General features: G+C 33.5%; 1 pseudogene; it reads right to left on the bottom strand.

Annotated features, from left to right (window-relative positions):
- Positions 1 to 7,955: 7,955 nt before the first annotated feature.
- LOC123819356 lies at positions 7,956 to 8,340 on the bottom strand (annotated as a pseudogene).
- Positions 8,341 to 8,871: the final 531 nt, after the last annotated feature.

An 8,871-nucleotide genomic window follows, 5' to 3' on the forward strand; every position in this document is an offset into this window, starting at 1 on the left:
TTGATTATGCTGTTACAGTTTTCCTGATTTTTCCCCCTTTGCCTCTTCCACCCAGCACCACCCATTCCCACAGGCAATCACCCCACCATTGTTCATGTTTGTTTCTATGTATTAGGTAGAGCTGCTTTCATTCCCTGTCTTAATAGCATGGCCTATTATAGAAAAGTGCACCTGCAAATTATATCAGGCAGAGCCTTAGGCAATCACCAGGGCAGGGCTACCCATGTCACTGCTCTGTGGCTCTGTGTGGAGGAGAGCTTGGAGAGGGGACAATGCTGCAGTATGGCCTCTGGAGTTTTGCCCAGGAGGATGTCTCCCAGGACTGGCCTTTATGCTAGTCACTTCAATTTCTTCTCATATGCCACTGGTGCCCTTCCAGTTGTTTCCTTGGTCTTGAATCCCAGAGGGAGTGAGTCTGTGTAAATCCTAAGTTTGTTGTGGACTCTTTAAAAGGAGTCTCCTGAGAATCCTGCAGTTTGTTCCACCGCCCTAACTTCCACTGGTTTTTATAGCTAGAAGTTATGGGGACTTATCTTCCTGGAGCTATAACACCATGCTGGGTGGTTTGGCATGTGCTGGGATCCCTCACTCCAGAGGTATCCCTCCTGATTTGTATCCACCACACATGGATAAAAATGCCCCATGCCATGCCTCTGCACCTCTCCGTGTCACTCCACCACACCTCTCTGCGCCTCTCTGCGCCTCTCCACCTCTTTGTGCCTCACCAGACCTCGCTGCCCCACCTACCCCTCTGGATGAAGGATCCAGAATCCTTGGATTCTGGAATCCAAGGATCTTTAAATCCTTGGTTGTCAGACTTCTGTACAGCTTGATTTTTTGATAATTCTGGTTGATATTTATTTTGTAGTCTAGTTGTAGTTTTTGCTGTGGTTGTGCATGGAGTCATGTACATCTCCATCATGACCAAAAGTCAAAAGTGGACTTTAGAGCAAGAAAGATTTCTAGGGATAAAGGAAATCATTTTATGAACAACAATTAAAATTTTAAAAAGAAAATCATTTTATAATGTCAGATTGGTCTATTTATCAAGGGTACATACCAATCCTAAATATTTGTAAAATTAACATCAGAGCTTTAAAATCCATGAAGCAAACACTTATTCAACTGAAAATAGAAATAAAAAAATCTATAATTACAGTAGATTTAAATCTTTCTCTCTCAAGAATTGATAAAATACAAAGAAAATCAGTAAGAATATAGTAAAACTAAATAACACTATTAATCAGTTTAACCAGATCAACATTTATAGAACATTTATTCAATAACAATAGAACATACATTATTTTCAGGGGAATACAAAGCATTTCCTAAGATAAATAATACTTTTGGACACATAACAATTCTCAACAAATTTAAAATAATTCAAATCATACAAGATATCTTTTTTAGTCACAATTCAATGAAATTAAAAATATGCAACAAATATCTCTGGAATACCTCAAATATTTTGAAACTAAATAGCTCAATTTAAAAAAATCCAATGACCAAAGAAGACTCAGAAAGGAAATTAGAATATATTTATGAGTGAATGAAAATTCAAATACAACATCAAAATATGTGCATTGTCACTAAAATAGTACATTCGGAAATTTATAGCACCAAACACCTATATTAAAAAAGAAGAAAGTTCTCAAATAACTGACATGATTTTTTGCCTTAGGCAACTAGAAAAAGGAGAAAAATTCAACTCAAAGTAAATAGAACATAGGAAATAATAAAGATCCAAACAGAAATCAATGACATAAAGAACACAAAAATAGGGAAAATAAATGCAATCAAAACCTGGTTTTTTGAAAATTCAAATCAAATGCATAAAACTAAAGCCAGACTAGTCACATAAAAGAAAGACATAAATTGCCAATAGTAAGAATGGGCATCACTGTAAAGTTTATAGAATTAAAAGGATAACAAGGAAATATTATGAAAACTCTTTGCCAATAAATTGACAGTTTATATGAAATGGAAAATTCCTTAAAAAACAATAATACAATAACTACAAAAGCCCACTGGAAAAAAATAACCTGAAGACATTGAACTTACCTAAAATCTTCCATCAATAAAAATTCCAAGCCCCTTGGTAAATTCTAATAAAATACTTTTAAAATATATTAACTCCAAACAAACCTTACCAAGAAATAAAGAGTAGTGACTACTTTTTAACATGTCTTGTGAGGCTAGCTTATCTAGATATTAAAACCAGAAAAAGGCATTACAAGGAAAGAAAATTACATATGAATACCTCTCACAAATGTATGTGAAAAACAATCTGGATAAATGTTAGCAAATGAAATGAAATAATATGTAACAAGGATAATATATTTTGACCAAGAAGGATTTATCCCAGGAATAAAAGGTTAGCTGAACATTATATTAAAACCCTTTGACAGAAAAAACAATTCAATCAGCTTGTTATAAAAAAAGCCTTTCACAAAATGTAATGTCAGTTCCCAATAAAAAGCTCTCAGTATTAGCGCTGCCTGGTGTAGTTCACTGGATTGTGCATGGTTCCATGGGCCAAAAGGTCACTGGTTCAACGGAAAGGGCACATGCCTGGGTTGCAGGCCTGGTCCCCAGTTAGGGACATGCTAGAGCCAATTGATTGATGCTTCTCCCCTCTCTTTCTCCCTCCCTGCCCCTCTCTCTAAAAGTAAATTATTTAATCAGTTTTAGAAAACTCTCAGCATCCTACGTCTATAAAGGGAATTTTAAAAACCTACAACTAATATCATAATGTTAAAAGACTGAATACTTCCTTTCTAAGATCAAGAGCAAGACAAAAATGTCCACTTTCACCATTTCTACTCAATGCAATCAGGGAAGAAAAATAAATAAAAGACATCCATATTGAAAATAAATACATAAAACAGGCTTTATCTGCAATGACATGACTGTCTGTGTAGGATATATATAAAAAAACTATTAAAACTAATAACTGAGTTTATCAAGTTTGCAGGAAACAAGATTGACATACAAAAATTAAGTGAAAAAATTCAAAATTTAAATTGAAAATATAAATTCCATTTGTAATAGCATCAAAATCATACAGAATATTTAGGGATAAATCTGAACAAAATATGTGAAAGTTCTAAATATTTTAAACTTTACAATATTGCTGAGAAAAAATAAATAAGGCTTAAAATTGAAGCAATATACTGTATTCTTGGAGTAGTAGACATTATTGTTAAGATGTCAATGCTCTCCAAACTGATTCACAAATTCAATAAAATAAAAATTAATATCTCTGTTGACATTTTTTATAAACATTGGCAGATTGATTTTAAAATTTATTTGGCAATACAAAGGGTATAGAAAGCAAAACAATTTGAAAACAATGAACAAGTTGAAATGTGAACACTAACCAATTTAAAAGTACTTTATAAAGCTACCATAACAAAGATAGTGCTGTGTTTAAAAAAAGTCTCTGCATATAGATTGCAGGGTCATAGTATTATTTTATAAATCATAGAACAAGTGCATGTCTTTTCCTCACTCAGTCTTCCACTATCTTACCATAGAGAATACATGTTTTATTCCTAATTTGCCTAAATTATAGTCTCTTTGTAATGCTGAACAAACTCAAATTCAACTTTTCCCATTTTAAGGCTCTTGGAATCATTGAATAAACAGCCACATTAATTGTCCCACTTTTGTTGCAGTTCATGGGGAATGGCCATCAAGGCCTAATTATCCTTTGTGAGAGAGTGCCAGGACTCCCTTGGCTTCAGATTCTTCAACTATTATTTTTCAGCCTTTCTGGAAAGTTTTTCATCCCTCACATCTGATTCTATTTTAATCCCCAGAGTCTTTTGAGTCTTACATGCTCTTGGTCTTAATTAAGTCAACATTATCCCTATTCTCAGATTACTTTAACTTAATATTCCAGCATTTTTAGTTTAAATTTAAGCTACACATTTGCAAACTCATCATTTACAATGAACATATAAAATATGGATGTTTTCATAATATGGTACAGCATTGATTGCATATGAATAGTTCAATGGAAGCAGTTTTTAACTAATACTTGGTTTTTATTTCCTCATACTTTGATTTTTTTTGCCCAATTCTAGTAATTTTACTTCTGCTTTCTTCATGCCTTATGACAGACAACGTTTGTCATTACTAGTTCCAGGAATTTGTTCCATATAATCTTCTTATGCTTCACTTACTACCTTGATTATCTCTCCAAATCAATGAATGCTACAAGACTGGGGATCCTGCCTCCCAACAGATGTTTATGAGTCAGAAGCAAGATATTCTCTTTATACTATTTTACCAGCAGCCAGACACTGGATATCTTTTTATTTTTACTCCAGCAATTGCTATGACCACATTACTAATATCACAGCATTATGGTTCACAACTGATTTCCATTATTCCCTTGTTGAGCATAAATTGTTTTTCTATACTAGGTAACATTATAAATTCCCTTATACATTTATGATCACCCTGAAAATGATCATTTGCTTAGTCTTTCATTTGCTCTTAAGCTAATCAAACACAATCATAATCTTTGTACACAGCAGCTATTGCATACAAGTTGTGGTAATGCCATATTTTTTTCTTCTTGTTCTCAATCTTTTGCTCCACATCTCCTGTAATGTAAACTTTGCTCTACATCTGCTTTCTAATTTTATTGCTTGTAGCTTATATTTCATTTAGTACTTGACATCCTCAGCATTTAATATTTGAGTTTCCCAATGTTCTTCAGCATAGACTGGCAATTCCAGCTTTTTCCTTTTAAGAGATCCTGTGAGAAAGCAACTTATATTCACAATTTGCTTTTCTTCTCACCCAACTAAACTCAATACAATGTGGTATCTGCTCTATATTTTATATTATTACTTTTAATAAAAAATATTGAAATGTCTACTCAGGTCAAGTACTCTTATTAGTTTCTTGGAATATGTTAGGAATTAATTTATTCAGTGTCTAATCTCATTAAACATAAAGTCCAGAATGAATGATAGACATAAACATGAGTGAATAAAACATCCTATGTAATATATAGAGATGATGGAATGTAGTGGTAGATTCATCAGTGTTTATTTAATGCTAAAAATAAATGATTGAGTAAATGAGTGAATAAACAATGACAATGTATCATAATCCAAGTATAATTGATTAAGTTATATCTGTTTGAGATACAAGGATAGACAAAGAGGAAAACAAATGGATATGAACAAAATATACTTTGGTAGTCTAAAAGATAGACTTTGATGTTTGGTAATGACGGGTGTGAAAGAATTCAAGTTTACGTATTGAACTACTGTTAAGGTTGGCATTGACTATGACAAGGAACACAGGAAGACAGGCAGATTTGTAATGAAAGCCAGTGAGTTTTAATATTGGGCATGTGAGGTTTGAAGTCTCTTTGAGACATGCAGGGTTGGGCAATGTATAAGATATAAGCAATTAGTAATCATAGAGAAGAAATCTGGATCAGAGATAAAGGTTTAAGAGTATGAAGATAGCAATTGAAGACAGAAATCAAAGAGATCAATTACAACAAGAACATGGGTAATGATGAACATCTAAGAAATTTCAACATGGAATGGTTGGAGACAGGAAAAAAGTTTTCCAAATAATCAGAGAAAGAATGCTTATAATATATGTGCTGGAGGGAGAGGCCTCATAGTCCTCTAACAAAAATATTAATAGAAACTAAAACAGAGACTAATCCACTTGTCAAATGATGTCAATTGCATCAAGTAAGATGAGGACTAAAAAGAGTTTTTTGGATTTGTTATGTAGAATCAATAAAGAATTTTGTGAAAAGTTTCAGTGAAGTGATTATTTTCCTATGAAATATGAATAAATGGCATAGCAGTAACTGAGATAGTGTGGGCAGACTGACAAAATTGAGGGTAAGGACTGAGGCAATTCTTTAAAAGGGACTAGTTAAAAACCATGTATATATGACCCATGGACATGGACAACAGTGTGGGAATTGACTGAGGGAGTGGGGGTGGGATGGGCAGAGGAGGGCAAAGGCAAAAATGGGACAACTGTAATAGAATAACAATTAAAAAATCTTTAAGAAAATGGTTTGTATCTGCTCAGTTGTGTCATATTTTTTCCAACAGTAGTTACAACCATGGGAGATAGACTAGATGAGAAACAGGAGAAAGTACAATTCAGCTACCCTATTTCTTTGACACAGTCACTCAGAACTTAATCATTTGTAAGAATTCATCATTCTTACTATTTCCAGAAGCAATTACACTGCAAGCTTACCAGGAAAGGATTACTTCCTGTATTCTCTATCCCACTTAAAACATAAACAAAAACAAAAACAAAACAAAACCAGACCACTGTGCAAATGACTTGTAGCCCTTGTGGAAACATTCTAAAGAAATGCTAGGGAAGATAAGTTCTCTTACTCTTAACTGACCACTGCAATTTCCAGGAACAGATACAGTGAAAGCTTGGCTGAAAGTAGAGTCAAGACTTAGTGGTTACAGAAAGTGTCTCTTAAAAATTGAAGTTTAACAAGTTCAACTTGAGTCATCTTAGAAATTAAAAACAAGGAAGGTAATTTTAAACTTAATTTATCAGAAAAGTGAAGAGAGAAGAACAGCAACATAGAGCAGATGAAAGTCTTTACTGATTGTGTTGGTTTCAGTCTTCTATTGCCATAACATATGTGTACATAGCTCCAATGGCACCTTCTCAAAACAATAAAGGATTTATGAATTCAACCAGTATACTTTTATAAGAAGTAACTGGAGTCATCATGAACATAAGTTTGAATTCTTGACCTGCTAATCTGAACCAATAAAAGAAAGAAGTAGAAGTGTGAGTCTTCTTCTGCTACAGTACTACAAAGATCAATTTACTTGCATCATTTGAAAAAATAACAAAAACACACTTTTTAAATTTTCATTTTTGACTCACTATAGGGTTGCTTTATTGTCTTCCTCATGACTTTAAGTTTGCATAAATTCAACTCATATGTAAGTTTTTAGGAACAAATCTCTTTTGCAGACTGATTAAAACCATATTGAGTCAGATATTTAATGTACAGTTCTAACTTGCATAAAATTTTTCTTAGTTTCTTTTTTATTGTTATTCTATTGCAGTTGTCCCAATTTTCCCCATTTGCCCTCCTCTGACCATCTCACACTCCACTCCCACAATTAGTTCCCACATCAAAATAAATCAATAGACAACAAATGTTGGCAAGGATGTGGAGAAAAGGGAACCCTAAAGCACTGTGGGTGGGAATGCAGACTGGTGCAGCAACTGAGGTGGGCAGGGAGTAATGGGGGAAAACCTGAGATAACTGTACTTGAACAACAATTAAAAAAATTAATATATATAATTAAGAAAGCAAGTTTAATAAAAGAAAAAGGAAAGAAAACAGTATGGAATTTCCTAAAAAAAAAAAAACCACTCAAAATGGAACTGCCTTTTGATCCAGCAATTCCACTGCTTGGAATATACCCTAAGAATCCAGAATCACCAATTCAAAAGAACTTACGCACCCCTGTGTTCATAGCAGCACTATTTACAAAAGCCGAGTGCTGGAAACAGCCTAAGTGCCCATAAGTAAATGAGTGGATAAAAAAAAGCTGTGATACAACTTACACAATGGAATACTATGGGGCATAAAGAAAGAAGGAACCCCTACCTTTCATGACAGCATGATTGGAAATAGAGATTATGTTGAGTGAAATAATCCAGTCAGTGAAAGACAAATACCATATAAAAATCTCACCTACAAGAGGTTTCTAATAAGTAAAATAAACTAACAAACAAAATAGAAACATAGGCATGGAAACATGTAACAGACTGACAGTGAGCAAAGGGGAGGGGGGAAAGGGATAATGGTGGAAAGAAGGGGAAGGGACTAATCAAAAAGACATTTTCTTCTCTTTTTTTGATTCCTAGGTTTTATTCAAGAACTCATACAAAATGTGTCAGATAAATGAGTTTTAACCCTCATCTTCCTCCTCTTTTTCATCCTGGTTTATCTGGAAGTAATAAAGTTCATAACTCTCTTTGCTGTTAGCAACTACATACACGCAACCAGTCATTTAGATATCCTTCTTCAAATATTTTTGGTGAGATATTTCAAATACCTTTTGGAAAAAGGCACTTCAGAAGTTAGTGATCTTACTTTTGCTTCTTTCAATGGTTACACCTCTCCACCAAGATTCCCAGCTTTTCCATTCACTTTGATTCTCTCCTGAAGGAATTACTCAAAATTGGCAGCATCCATGATTCCACCTTCTACAGGGTGGGTGCAGTCAAGAGTGAACTTCAAAACCTGCTTCTTTTTTTGCCCCCCTTGCCCTCAAGCTTTTTCATGGGAGCCATGGCAGCCATGGAGAGAGAAAGGGAGTTGCACAAACTGCCTCAAAAAGACATTTGAAATCAACATGTGTATATGAGATTCATAGTTAGCTTCATGACACTCAAAATCTTAATTTCAGTATGTGAGAACATTATATTTTAGAATATTTTGTCTGTTTACTTTTATTTTTAATTTAGAAAAGTAGTTCCACAAAATTTTATGTGATTTTTTTCTCTTATGTGATTCCCTTTCCTAAGCTGTCAAATCAAATGTGACTTTCACCTTTAGTAACGTTTTACAAAAGCATTTCCTACAGTTCATTTTTTTCTATAAAAAATAAATTTTAACAGCTATTACTAAAATTAGAATTATTTTCAGATATTGAAAACTTCACCTTTGGTTATGAAGATATTGATAAAATTTAGCCATCTGGATTAAATGATTTTTGAAATATATGTCGATTTTTACACTTTCCTACTAAGAGTGAAAATACTTGTATTTATTTTCTACCCTATAGTAACTACCTTGAAAATTTTACTTTGCTGGCTTTTTTT

The sequence above is a fragment of the Phyllostomus hastatus genome, unplaced genomic scaffold (assembly GCF_019186645.2).
Source record: "Phyllostomus hastatus isolate PE091 unplaced genomic scaffold, TTU_PhHast_1.1 phas_contig_308, whole genome shotgun sequence".
NCBI lineage: Eukaryota > Metazoa > Chordata > Mammalia > Chiroptera > Phyllostomidae > Phyllostomus > Phyllostomus hastatus.